Here is a 13,796-nt window from a genome sequence, read left to right on the forward strand (position 1 = left end):
AGTATACAGCATCAAGACTCACTCCTTACCCAAACACTCACATATAACCTCAGCTCTCACACCACTTCACTGGTGCCCTATAACCCAGAGGATTGTTTTCAAAGGAATTTGTATATACATCCGTTCACAGTGGGCAGTGGCACATTTTCAGGTAGCCAGTGCCTATCAATATATGCTAGCATTTCAACACAAAACAAATGTCATGCTACCAGTTGTGACGGGGGCGTCACCTAAACAGACGACTCAGACACCTGAAGTTGGTTCAAGGTTGTTTATTTAGGATTGATACACACACAAGTCGGGCTGAAATAGAATGGCCAACTACCAGACAAAAAGGGTGTTGAGGAATTTTGGCGCTAAGGCCGTCCCTCTCTAGCTCGCCTCCCTGGGTTACTGCCACTCTAACTCGGATGTCCGTAACAGATGTTAATGCTACTGCTGGGTGACCCCCACTATCTGGTTTGCACTAATTGATGTGGTGTTTTCCCTAAACCGTTGACTACTGCTACTACCTCCAACTACCACACTGCCACTCTCCCCGCTGTTACCACTCTTCTCTCCTCCTTTCCACTTACACTTCTCCACTACTACCAGTACCTCTATGCACCTACGACTACTCCTACTTCACTATCACTTCTCATTAGTACCACTTCTCCTCTTCTATATTACTGATAACACTTCCACTATCTCTGCTGCTACTACCACTACTACCTCTCTGCTTTTACCACTAATCTCTCTCCTCTCACTGCCACCTACTACTACCACCACTACAATTACTACTCACCACTACCGCTTCTCATGCCCAATACCACTCCACTATTTCCATCCACTACCACTATTTACAACCACTACACTTCCCGTCTATTCCTGCTCTATCACTAGTTCACTCACTCCTCTCATGCACAACTAATCCACAGACCCCTCTCTCCAACAACCTCCTTACTCCTTCCACACACTCCTACTCTAGTCTCTCGGACGTCCTACTTCCACCTCCATTCCATGCCCAAATAACCTACTCCTAAATCATTCCCAAGCTGATTTTAAATAACCCTCCCAGGTTTGGCCAACCTTCCCTGGCCAATTACCTACCTGGCATTAGGGGGCATGGCAAGGGAGTTCTTGGGGAGGCTTCTTAAGGCTTGTAAGCCCTGCCCCCTTCTTCTCCGTTTCAGCTATAGGTCAAGCCTTGGGCTGTAGAGAACTTCCACTCCCTATTATTGAGGCCTTTTGCAGGCCTATTTATAATATTATATTCCCTGGTGGGCTAGTGGGTCCTCCGTTTACAACAGGTAATCCCTGGTGTTTAGTGGGCTCTTTTCATGATCACAGGCTACAGCAGAAGCAGTCTGATGGAGCAATCTGATGGAGCCGCGCTTTTCTCCAGACTGCAGTGTTGGCTTGCTTGCAGCTCCTTCCCACGTCGTCTCTCTTTCCAGGTAAGGAGGGGAGTCAATCAATGTCTCTCCATGAGTCTTGCGTGATGTGCATACCTTGGGCCAATGAATCATGACATCCTTCAAGGCCTTGATGAACTGTGATGCTCCAGTGCACATCTGCTGTGGATAGTACCTGCAATATCCAATTTAGCATTCCCAATGGGGCATGCAAAGCTGGTGGTGGCTCCCAGCCTTTCATGGAATATTAGACATGCAAAGGACAAAGCATTGAAGAAATAGAAAACAGGCTGGCTTAGGAGTGCTCAGCTCAGCTTCTTGCAGTAGCTGGCGGAGCGCTCCGATTATTTACTGGGTACCACTTTCTCAACCATTGTCAAAGAGGTACTGCAGTCTCATTACGTTTATGTGTTTTTCAATTGTTTTCACTCCTTTAACGATTCGTTGTCACTAACAATTGCTATAGTTGTATAGGTTTCACTTTGACTTTTAAGCTTAAATTAATTTCGTGAAAGTTTTCGTATTGTTTAACTCATGTATTTACCTTTATTTTTAGAAACCCTGTGATTCTATGTCAAGACCGGAGGCTCACATTATGCTTCTCTTTCTTTTATTAAACATATGAAAAGAAGCTCAGCAGCAAGTATTTTATGCACCTGACTGCGAGCAAAGAGTATGCATAACAAAAGGTGCACTAAAATATTAATAAAATATCAACAAAACAAAAGCTTTAGTCCATAAATGTCTCTGAAGGAACAAACAACTCATTTCCCAGGAGGTTTAACCAGAGTTCATAACAGGTCACCAATATGTGACACCAGTTCACCAATAGGCATACAATTGCCCCTCCAAATAGCCCTGAACATGAAGTAACTTCCTCTTTCTTTGCTACTCACAGCAAGAGATAAGTACACTACATGTTCTTAAATTGTCTTACTGTGATCATTTGCTAATATATTTGCTAATATATTTAATATAATATAATTTAATATACATGATATTTGAATTGAAGTTTAATTTTTATGAATGATACATGTGTGCTTGATGTATTCTAGCATCTGTTTTTAAAAGATTTGCAACGTTTGGCTAGCATATTGTGCGATTATATAAAATCTTTACCTTTGTTTTTCTGTACGAGGATCGCTTGTCACGTCCTCTTTCTCCCTCTGTGTGCATTGTCTCCAACGCCAGCTGCTTCCTGCTGGCGTCGGAGAACGTTGGGGGAGACTCGGAGCCCTTGCTTTTTTTTCGCGTGTCTCATTTGTTTATTTTTCAACACCCGCCTTTCGCGGACCTTAACGCTCGGTTTCCCAGGCCCGGCTCAGGCTTGCCAAGACTTGAGAAGGCTACGCAGTTTTTCCGTGGCTGCGGTGACACATCGCGGCCACCACAGGGAGCGCCGGAGATCCCAGTCCTATTCTCTACTGCTGGCGCTCGCGGCTCATGTTTCCGTTCAGTTTTCTAACGGATTTGCGAGTGCGAGTGCCATCAGTTGTTATCACAGCGTTTCGAGTCCTTTTGGGCATATCTTCTGCATATTGTTTGCATATTTTGCATATTAATTAACAACAAAAAAAGGAGAAAGAAGAAAGAGAAATCAGAAGAGGTGAAAGCACAGCAGCGTTTGCACACACTCCCTCCTCAGGTGATTACAGTGGGCTTGAGCAAAGGTGGTCTGTTTGCCCACTGAGAAGAAAAACAAAAGTGTGACAGAAAGGTGCAATTGGAAGTTTACATTAATCATTTTGGCAGCTCAGTACTCCCCTCAGGCAGACCAAGAGTGGTCCGAGTATGAGGAAGATACCTACCAAATTGATGAAGTGGCTATGGCACACAGCTTCAAGAAGGTACTGGGATCTTCTGTGGAGACCAGCATCAAGAGGGCTGTTAAAGAAATGCTCTTGCCCATTCAGCAGTGCCTGGACAGTATGGAAGAGCACTTGCAAACAACTCCCCCGATAGGGAGGAAGAAGACACAGAAAAGAAAGCACCTTTCTGATGGTGGATGTACTCCGGCTCGTAAGAGTAAAGACTCTCAGAACCCCCCGCTCCAGCCAGAACAAGCCACTGCTGCAGTTTCAGACGCCTTCTCCAGGCTTAAAAAAGCCTTTCTGACGAGGAAGGAAGCCCCTTCTCACGATCGACCCGCTCACCCCGAGGAAGACAATAGGGGTGTCAGACCCTCGAGCCCAGAGGGATACCGACAGGGCACTGACTACGAGCAGGACGCGGGGGTTATGATAACTACAACCAGACCCCCATCTCCTCGGATGAGGATGATCAAACCATAGGGTCAAGACCCTCCACCTCAGGTATTGCGGCAGCCCCAATCCCCAAGGAGGCAGCCGGGGAACATTCTCCACTAAGGGGGATGTTTACGCCGGAGAACCTGATACATCACAGATCTACAGGCTGGGAACCGTCCCTGAGGACAACAGAATATATCAAGGCCAGGCTGCGTATGCCCCTGGATAAAGAGGTCAGAGCCAGACTCAGGGCAGAATACCCTCGCCCAGAGATACCGGGAAAGTGTCTCTAACCCCGGAACTAGACCCCAAGATGATCACCTTCCTTGGGAAGAACGCTAAAGATCAAAGGAAAGGCATTGACCGTGCCTGGAGATCCTGCCAGGACAGGATCCTGGACATTACTGGTCCCCTCGCGAAAATAATGGACTTGACTGAAGCAGCTATTGAGACAGGCAACGCCATCGATCCTGTAATTCTTTCAGGTTGGGTCCAGAGGGCACTCGGTTTGCTGGGAAACGCCAGCTGTGCCATCTCCGCTAAACGCCAGAAGAGCATCCTACTAAAAATTGATTCCAAGCTGGGGGAGCTGGCAGATACCGAAACCAGAGCCGCAGCCCAAGGTTTGTTATTCGGGGACTCATTTATGAAAGAAATGGCCACATTTGTCGGCACCTTCACCGCCTTCGACAAGGCTCAATCATCCATTAAGGGGGTTTTTGCTTCCAAAATGTTTTCCTGGGCCTGACGAGGTAGGGGTCGCTCCTCTGGTCGGTATTCATTTGATAGAAGACCTCAACAGTCAAGAGGCCATTGCTATACCTGGCAAGACCGCTCAGATACCTTCTTTCCATCAAGAGGGTGAGGTAGAGGTCGTGGCTGGAGGAGAGCCGCAAGATATCCAGCCCGACAACAACCAACAGGTCAGTGTACCCATAACAGCGCCAGCGCCGCAGATACCCATAGGAGGGAGATTAGCTCTCTTTGCGCGAGCATGGGATTCCTTATCAGGAGAAGCCTGGGTCAGGGATGGAGCTCCAGGTTTACGCCTAGAATTTTTCGCTCAACCCTTTCAAGCGTGTTGGCCCGCCCCAATAATAATGTCCGAAGCGGACGTGGCAGCGTTAGACAGCGAAGTACGCAGTCTACATCAGAAACTGGCAATTCGCCCTTGCTCGAACCAGGGCGGCTTCTTCAGTCCCATATTTTTGGTTCACAGGAAGCAAAAAGTACGCCCAGTGATACATCTCAGGGCTCTGAACGATTTCATAGTCTACCGCCATTTGAAGATGGAGGGGATACACTTGCTCAGAGACATCTTGAGACCAAGCAACTGGCTCATTCGCCTGGATCTCAAGGATGCTTACCTCGCAATGCCCATACACCAGTCACAAGTTTTCTGCAGTTCTCCTGGAAGAACCAGGACAGGGCGTGCACAAGCTTGCCTTTCGGGCTCTCCTCTGCACCTTGGGCATTCACCAAGCTCCTAAGGCCCGTGGTAGCGCATCTAAGAGAGCAAGGTGTCAGACTAATAAATTACTTGGACAACATCATTTTCATGGCGCAGTCCCAAGCCTTGGTGGAACAGCAGGCCAGACTTGCCATAGATCTGTTACACAGTCTCAGTTTCCTCATAAATTGGGAAAAATTGATTCTGTGCCCATCCAGGAACCTAGAATTTCTAGGCTTCGTAGTGGATACGCAGATTTCACAGCTCCGTCTGCCCGTGGACAAGATTCATTCTACTCGTCAGGAGATTTGCAGGCTTCTGCAGAGGAACGTCATATCTCTCTGAGATTTAGCGAGAGTGATAGGTCTCCTATCCTCCTCCATTCAAGCAGCCTTTCCTACTCCCAGTGTCTGACACTCTCGCCTCAGGCGAAGACAGGACTCACCTGGTGGCTGACGCACATGGAAGCCTGGAACGGCAGAGCCATCTTCGGGTACACCCCGGATATTGTCATCGAGTCAGACGCCAGTCGCTCCGTTTGGGTTGCAAGATGCGGCACGGTAGCCACTGGAGGGACTTGGTCACCTAAGGAGCTGGAAATGCATATAAACTGTCTGGAGCTCCTTCAGGCTCTTTTGCTGTGCGCTTATTTGCCAGAGACAGAGTGAGTTTCTGTACTTTTCTGAAAACGGACAACATTTCAGCAGTGAGCATCAATCACCTGGGTAGCACCAAATCAAGGCTTCTAGCGGAGCTAGCCAAAGACTTTTGGCATTTCTGTCTGGAACACCAGATTTCCGTCACGGCGGAGTATCTCCCAGGTCTCAGAAACGTAGTGGCGTACTGGAACTCCTGCCATTCCACCGATTACAGTGACTGGAGGCTCAGAGACATCTTTCTGCACTCCAACGAGTATGGGGCCACATGTCCAGGGATCTTTTTGCCTCCCGCCTCAACACTCAGCTCCCAGAGTTTTACAGCTGGAGACCGGATCCAGCAGCGATCGGAACAATGTGTTTCTGCAACACTGGACGGAGGGGTACTTTATGCCTTTCCACCGTTTACCATGATAGCGAGGACCCTGGCAAAGGCACATCGGAGCGAACAGAGCTAGTCCTCATAGCCCCGGTCTGGACATCTCAGACCTGGTTTCCAGTTCTTCTGGAACTTTCATCAGATTTTCCAATCCTTCTACCCCAGTTTCCAGATCTGCTATTGGATCCGTCAGGACAACGCCACCCCCTTCTCCTCAATGGGTCACTGACCCTAGCAGCCTGGAGGATTTCAGGGCAAGATGGAGAGTTCCAGGGATGTCCCTTAAGGCCATCAGTCTCATCGAGGAGAGCTGGGCCCCTGCTACCCTCAAGAGGTACTCCAACTCCTGGAGCACCAGGACCGAGGGCTTCATCCGGTTTCAGCTCCGATAGAAGAAATTCGAAATTTTCTAGCCTCTTTAGTCGAGAGAGGTCTCGCCTATAGGACAGTCAATGCTTACCGCTCGGCAATTTCTGCGGACCACGACCTCGTCCAAGGGGTCCCAGCAGGAGAGCATCACCTCGTTTGCAGACTACTTAAGGGTATTCGGTTTACGGTGCCGCCTCTGTCCCGTTATAACAAGCTTTGGCATGTGAACAAGGTACTCAACGTTTTCTTTCCTGGCCTCATAACGAAGAGTTATCCTGTACTGCGCTTTCCGGCAAGCTTACTACATTGCTTTGCTTGGTCTCCTGCAGGAGGGTCTAGGATGTCAGAGCTCTTGATCTAGCAGGTAGGACTTTTTCTCCTGATGGCATAGTGTTCCACATATACAGAAGGACAAAATGCAATTCCAGGGTAATTTCTTACTCCTCCTTTAGAGAGCAGCCCAAGCTTTGCTTGGTCAAGTGCTTAAAGGTCTACGAAGAGGTAACTGCGCCTCTTAGGACCTCTCCTAATGGACAGCTATTGATAGCACTGCGCAAACCCCACCGAGCGGTTTCCACTCCAACATTAGCACGCTGGGTGCGTTGGACGCTATCACAAGCAGGAGTAGATACTGATAACTTCGGCGCCCACTCCGTGAGAGTGGCCATGGCTTCCAAAGCCTTTCAGGTCAGAGTCCGTTTGGAGGACATCATGAGGATGGCTGATTGAGCAGGTGAGTCAATCTTCAAGCAATTCTACCTGAAACCGGTAGAACAACCTGCATCGATTGTGGTAAGTAATCTTTAAACAAGCATAATGTGAGCCTCCGGTCTTGACATAGAATAAATATTTTCCATATAACTTACAAGAAAGTCTTAATTCTATTAAAGACACAGAGGTGAGCATTATCCCACCCAGTGAGAGAAATAGCGGCGCAAGACATGCTTGAGGGCAGTCGTTGTTCGCATTGCTTTGGGGGGTAATTTCTGCAGGCTATGTGTATTTACAGAATAACACACTGATTTCTCTCCCACTCTCGCAAGGGGACTAGGGTTGTCATATGCATCAAGTAACCCTAGTTATTTTCTTTTTCCTTGACAGTGGCTACAGAGAAGTCTGCCTGACCTCCGGGTCGACTTGGTTTCTCCTTCTACAGACGGCCTCAAGTTACAGTTTTATTCTGATGGTTTATGGACAGCCAAGTTTGCAGCCTCGAAAGAGGAAGTTACATTATGTTCAGGGCTATTTGGAAGGGCAGCTGTATGCCTATTGGTGAACTGGTGTCACATGTTGGTGACTTGTTATGAACTCTGGTTAAGCCTCCTTGGAAATTGACTTTTTTGTTCCTTCAGAGACATTTATTGACTAAAGCTTTTGTTTTGTTGATATTTTATTAATATTTTAATGCACCTTTTGTTATGCATACTCTTTGCTCGCAGTCAGGTGCATAAAATTCTTGCTGCTGAGCTTCTTTTCATATGTTTAATACAAGAAAGAGAAGCATAATGCTCGCCTTCGTGTCTTTAATAGTATTAAGACTTTCATGTAAGTTATTATGGAAAATCATTATTGTATCTAGTAACCCCTGTCATGAGGGGGGAGAAACAGAACATGTGTACACAAATGAATGAAGTATAACCAGTTTTATTCTAAGATAAAAAAGGAGTAACTGAAGTAGAGGGTTCAACATAAACAGATCATCATTAACAAATGAATCATTCTTATCCTTAGAGAAGGTGGAACCCAGTGTCTACATTTAAGGGTGAAAAATCCCCGGTCTCAGTAGAATAGGTATTCTTTTTTATCTTAGGTCTATCTTGGTCTAGTTAGGCATTCCTGGTGGGATGTTCCATTGAGTTTGTATTCCCTTTTACCAAGCTTCAGGCAGGGGAATGGGTGAGGAGAGCCTAAAGGATTTAAACAAACACATAGGGAAGTTTCATCAGCAAAATGTGGCAGCAAGAGAAGGTTACCTAAATCGAGTGAAAGCCCATTATAAAAAGGACCTACTATCCTGAGTACAATACCTGTTCCCTAAGCTAAATCCACCCAATTCCTAGGGCATTCACTCAGAGGAGAAAGTCCTTCAGATTACTGAACGTCTCAGGGTAGCTCTACCTTAGCACACTTCTTGATCTTTGTCGTCGCTTTTGTCAGATGATCACAATGTCAAGTCATAGGTTTGAAACTGCTACCAGGGAAAGGCCTGAATGGTTACTCCTCTTTCCCTATGGGTTCTGCTGGGTAAGAATTCTCATCCCTACCTGGTATTTCTGGGTAGGAATTCTACCCCCTATTTGGGTACTTCTGCATGGGATGTCTACCCCCTAACTGGGTTTTCTTAAAATAGCCAACCTCTGGTGGATTAGCTGCTTTCACCAGCTTTTAGGCTAGAGCCCCAGCTGTCGTCTCCATGACCTCTGCTGTTAAGGTCTGTCTTGTACCAGACTTTGGGTCTAGGCTCTCTAGTCTAGCATTTCATTCAACCTGGGATGTTCTATAGTGTGGCTCAGTTTGCTCAGACACCTCCTATTCTGCGACTTTCCAGCTATTTGGCCGATTTGGTTTGGCCCAGGCAGGTTCTGATCCTCAGACTCTTCTCTTCCTACTCCTCTCAAATTAATACTCACTATGAAAGGCCATCCTAACACCGTCATTATTAGCAGGCTTGTACCACCTATTACAGGAATGCTCTAGGAGGTATTAATCCTTTGTGTGCCAGGTTGGGAGGTCTATCGCCCCATTAGTGGTTTTGTTCTCGATAGGCCCTTGCATAATGGTGCCACACTGTCCCCATGTACCCAATGTTTATTTTCACTTGTGATCAGGAGGGGATTTTGTTTTACTGATTAAAATTGGCCCATTGCCTATGGCCCAAGATTAACAAAAGGCCTATCTGCCATCAGGCAGTAGTGTTATAGTGGCATGATGATGCTGCATTCTGGATCTGGGTTGGCCAGTGAGTTTGATTTCTGGTTTCTAGCATCCTGGCACCAAGCACGGATGCTTGCTCTGTGAGTTATTTTTTTGATGTTGCCATAAGATTTCCATTTGGCTCTGGATTCCGTTCCATGGTGGACCTTGCACATCCCACATTTTGCTGGTTGCTGATAATCGAAGCCAGCAAAACCTTTTGTGTGGATAATGTTTTGTAGTTTCTTCACCTGGGGTGCATTTTTAACATATGGGGGAAGGATATGCCCTATTCTTTCTCCATGAGACACATTTCTCCTGAGATAATACAGGGGATCTTCTCAGACAAGGGCAACTACTGCACCTTTGAGTCTCTCGAGAGAAGACTGTAGAAACTTTAGAGTGGATAAGAACACAGAACAACAGGTAAGGGTCACAGCAACGTTTCACATCACAGCACAGATGAGCTTGGGCCTTGTGGTGGTAACTCTTCCTCCATCCAGACCAACATACCATGTCAAATGAGCTTAAGAATCACTTTAGGTTATTTTTTTTCAAAGCTGTGATTTACTAAGCTCTGTGCTTGATCTGCTTTGTTTGCACATCACTCTTCGGCACACCTCTTTCCCAATGCCCCAATTTAACAAAGAAAAAAAGCTGAAATGAATGTGTCTTCAAATTCCAGACACTATATGTTGCTGCATTAGTTCATAGAACTCAGCCCGCCTCGAGAAAAAGTACATGATATGATATGATATGGCATTTATAACGCGCCTATACATGCAATCTTACTAGGCCAGGTGACGTTGAGATCGCGCAGGTGCAGGGGAGGGGGGAAAGGGTAAGTGTGGGGGGGTCAAGGGGGAGGGGGCAGTGCAATACATAGGATCAACCATAAAGAATAAATAAAATAAATAAGCAATAGGTAAAAGTGTGGGCAGCAAGTGGCAAGTGCAGAAGTATGTGCAGACAACAAGTGTCAAGAGCTGGAGGGGACTGTACGGATACAGAAACAGCCCCCAAGTGCAGGGGTTGCCCAGGAGGCAGTACAGATGTGCAGCTGGCAGGGGAGGGGGGACATGGGCCCGAGATCAGAAGGTAGCCAGGTGACAAGTGCAGTTACAGTCAGGAGTTCAGCAGGGGAGAGGAGGAGAGAAAGCAGGAGCAAAGGGGAAGGTCTTGAAGTGCTTCCGGAACCAGAGATGGTTCTCCTCAAGTTTCAGGGAGGCAGAGAGGCTGTTCCAGAGGGAGGCCCCAGCCGAGGAAAGAGATCTACCACCAACTCGTTGCTTGGAGAAGCGACTGACCCTGAGGGAGTTGGAGGCGGATGAGCGAAGAGCTCGAGAAGGAAGATATTTAGGAAGAGAGAGTTGTAGGTATTGAGGCCCCAGGCCCCAGAAGGCCTTGTGGACAATGCAGAGGGTTTTGAACTTAATCCTCGCAGCCACTGGGAGCCAGTGCAGAGATTTCAGTCCTGGAGAGATATGGTCCCTGAGCTTGAGGCCAAGTACAAGGTTTGCAGTCCTGTTCTGGATGAGTTGCAGAGGGCGGAGAGTAGAAGCAGGTAGATTTAGAAAGAGGCTGTTAGTCCAGCCTAGAGAGACCCAGAGCTCTGGAGACAGTGAGCTTCTGGGGGAAGGAGAGGAAGGGAATAATACCTCTGAGGAGGTGTAGCTGGTAGTGTGACTTCTTAGAGACGTCAGAGATGTGAGCAGAGAAGGAGAGAGTGGAGTTGAAGATGACCCCAAGTTTTTATGTGGGAGAAGGAAGAGGGCCAAGTGAGGCCAGCCAGAGAGCGACAGGAAAGGAGGGAGCAGGTGTGCCGATGAGGAGAATCTCAGTCTTACTGGCATTAAGGCAGAGATTGTTGGTGGCACACCACTCCAGGATCGTGGATAGACAGTCAGAGATGAGAGAAGGAGAAGAGGGTTCCATGTGTTAAAATCACGGCAAAAATGGCTTTTTACACAAAAAATTGTGGCAAAAAGGCTGTGGTTTTGCCACTGCAATCCATGTAAAGGATGCGGGGGACACCCCTGCAATCCCCAGACCCATTATACCATTTAAGGAGAGCGGGGGACACCCCCGAAGCCCCAGCTCCCCTTAAATGGTATAATGGGATACACCTTTACCGGGTCAAACCACAGCATTTTTGCCGCGATTTTTTGTAAAGGTGACATTTTTGCCGCAATTTTATTACTGCATACCGAGAAGATGTGGCAGAAGGGAGCCTGAAAATGAGCTGAGTGTCGCCGGCGTAGCACTGAAAGTTAGGGCAGAGAGCGGCAATGCGGTGGGCAAGAAGTGCCAGGTATTGGTTGAACAAGCAGGGTGAGAGATTAGACCGCTGGGGAAAACCACGGGTAGAGATATAGATAGAGGAGAGGAAAGACCCAAGTTGGACCTGGGAGGGTCGATCGGAGAGGAAAGAGGTCAGCCAAGCCAGGGCCTCATCGGTGATACCTAGGTTATCATGGAGACGGTTGAGCAGGATGGCATGGTTGAACATGTCAAAGGCAGAAGAGAGATCAAGTAAGATGAGGACACAGGGGGTATTGGAGTCAAGGTTGGAGAGCAGGTCTTCACAGATGTTCAGGAGAGCAGTTTCCGTGCTTCTGGCAGCTCTGAAGCCAGACTGATGGTCATGGAGACAACCAACCAATTCAGTGTGAAGATTAAGTTGGGAGATGGCCAGCTTTTCCAAGAGTTTGCCCAGGAAAGTAGTGATGTAGATTGGGTAGTAGTGAGCATCGCAAGATGCTACCAATATCCTTGATGCTCAAGAATATTTACAGTCGTAGCCTTTTATCATGTGCTTGCTGCAGATGAACACTATTACAGTTCCAGCATTTCAAACACTTGCTACAATCAAGGACACTACAACTGCATTCTAATATTAGGAAAAGGGCAAAATAATTGGTACAGAAGAACTTGTTACTCTACAGTGCCCCTCTCCATAGTGTCTCACTTCTCTCCCAAATCGCAAAGACAGACTTCTTTCTACAAGTTAAATTCCATTTCCACAGGAGCTCATATCATGTTGTAAAACCCTTTGTTAAGGGCAGGGGCAAGAGGAACCTCTGGAATCTGAAGTAAGTGGACCCTCGACTTGCTGCCCGAAGCCTTGTCTGATGCAGCAGACACTGCAGAAGCATGATGCTATGCGGTCCTATCTCTTGTATGCAGCAGGGACACAAGTCAAGATTCCTTCCTGTAACGCAGGCACAATTTTTCCTGCCTTGGCTTAGTTTAATACGCTGGTACATGCTAGAATAAAATAGCCTTGGTTGGATTCACGTTAACTACTTGAACTAACAAGCCTGATAATCATTTTCTAAATGAAAGCCAAGGTGTAGAACAATGGTGTCTGGTTTAGACGGGAGCAATCTGGCGGCCACCCTAATTGCATGGGAATCCTCATTTGAAGCAGTGCAGCACAGCAGAAACATGCATTTACAGGAAACTGTTTGGCGCAGTGCAGCCAGCATGCATTCCAGTGCACAGCGTGACAAGTGACTGCAGTCCCATTTGTTTGTGTTGTATTTTGAGACTTTTCATCTTAATATCTAATTTTAAATGCAGTAGTAGGTCACACAATACGTTTAGACAAACAGCACTGCATTAGCTAATCGTGGCATGGCTTGCACCAACTTTAGAGTTCAGCAGAGCAAGGGGGGGTGTTGCTGTGAAGCCGTATTTGACGGCAAGGTATGACTGCGAAGAAATTGTGCTTTGGGGCCTGCTGCTGCAGTGCATCAGGGACAGCAATAACAAGCATCTATCATGGCCCGTTTTGTATTTCATAGGCAAGGGAATTACAATTGTGTGGCTACAAAGTCTTACAGCCACGTAAAGAATCGTAGTAGCGCCCTCACCTCCACACACACCAAAGGTCTCCTCAACCAAATGGAAGGCATACCAAGGGCAGACTTGTGGGCACCGTGCACTAGTGTTAGTTGAGCTACTCAGCGGCTGCTGGACTGCCACTTTGCCCAAGCTTCGATGTCCGATGCTGGAAGGCGTTTGCATTACACTTTGCGCTTTGTATGGGGGGTACTCCCAAAAATGCTTGAAATACAAGCCAGTTCAGCTGGAGATGTATTAGCTCTAACAGGAGTTATTCAGTGACCATGAATTTTGAACCATGAGATAGCAAACAAGCATCCGAGAAGGGGCACTGTTACTTATGGTTGAGTACTATGACAATGGTGTTGGACCGTCCTAAACAATTCAGCAATAATGCAAAGTGGTTGAGTGGATTTTGTGAGGCCTGGCAGATTAAGTGAGATATTACTGATTTGTTTAAACAAGATTGTAGGGAGAATCTTTACAGCTTCCTTCTAAGCTGTTTTCATGTATGTGTTGTAATGAGAACAAAAACACAATATT

At 47.0% G+C, this 13,796-nt stretch overlaps 1 protein-coding gene across 1 annotated transcript in view; it reads right to left on the reverse strand.

Annotated features, from left to right (window-relative positions):
* MEIOB (meiosis specific with OB-fold) overlaps window positions 1–13,796 on the reverse strand; it is a 1,713,677-nt gene that overhangs the window by 934,608 nt on the left and 765,273 nt on the right. The gene's annotated exons all lie outside the window — the stretch shown is intronic.

This window comes from Ambystoma mexicanum, chromosome 2q (genome assembly GCF_040938575.1).
Source record: "Ambystoma mexicanum isolate Mex_15411 chromosome 2q, UKY_AmexF1_1, whole genome shotgun sequence".
Taxonomy (NCBI): domain Eukaryota; kingdom Metazoa; phylum Chordata; class Amphibia; order Caudata; family Ambystomatidae; genus Ambystoma; species Ambystoma mexicanum.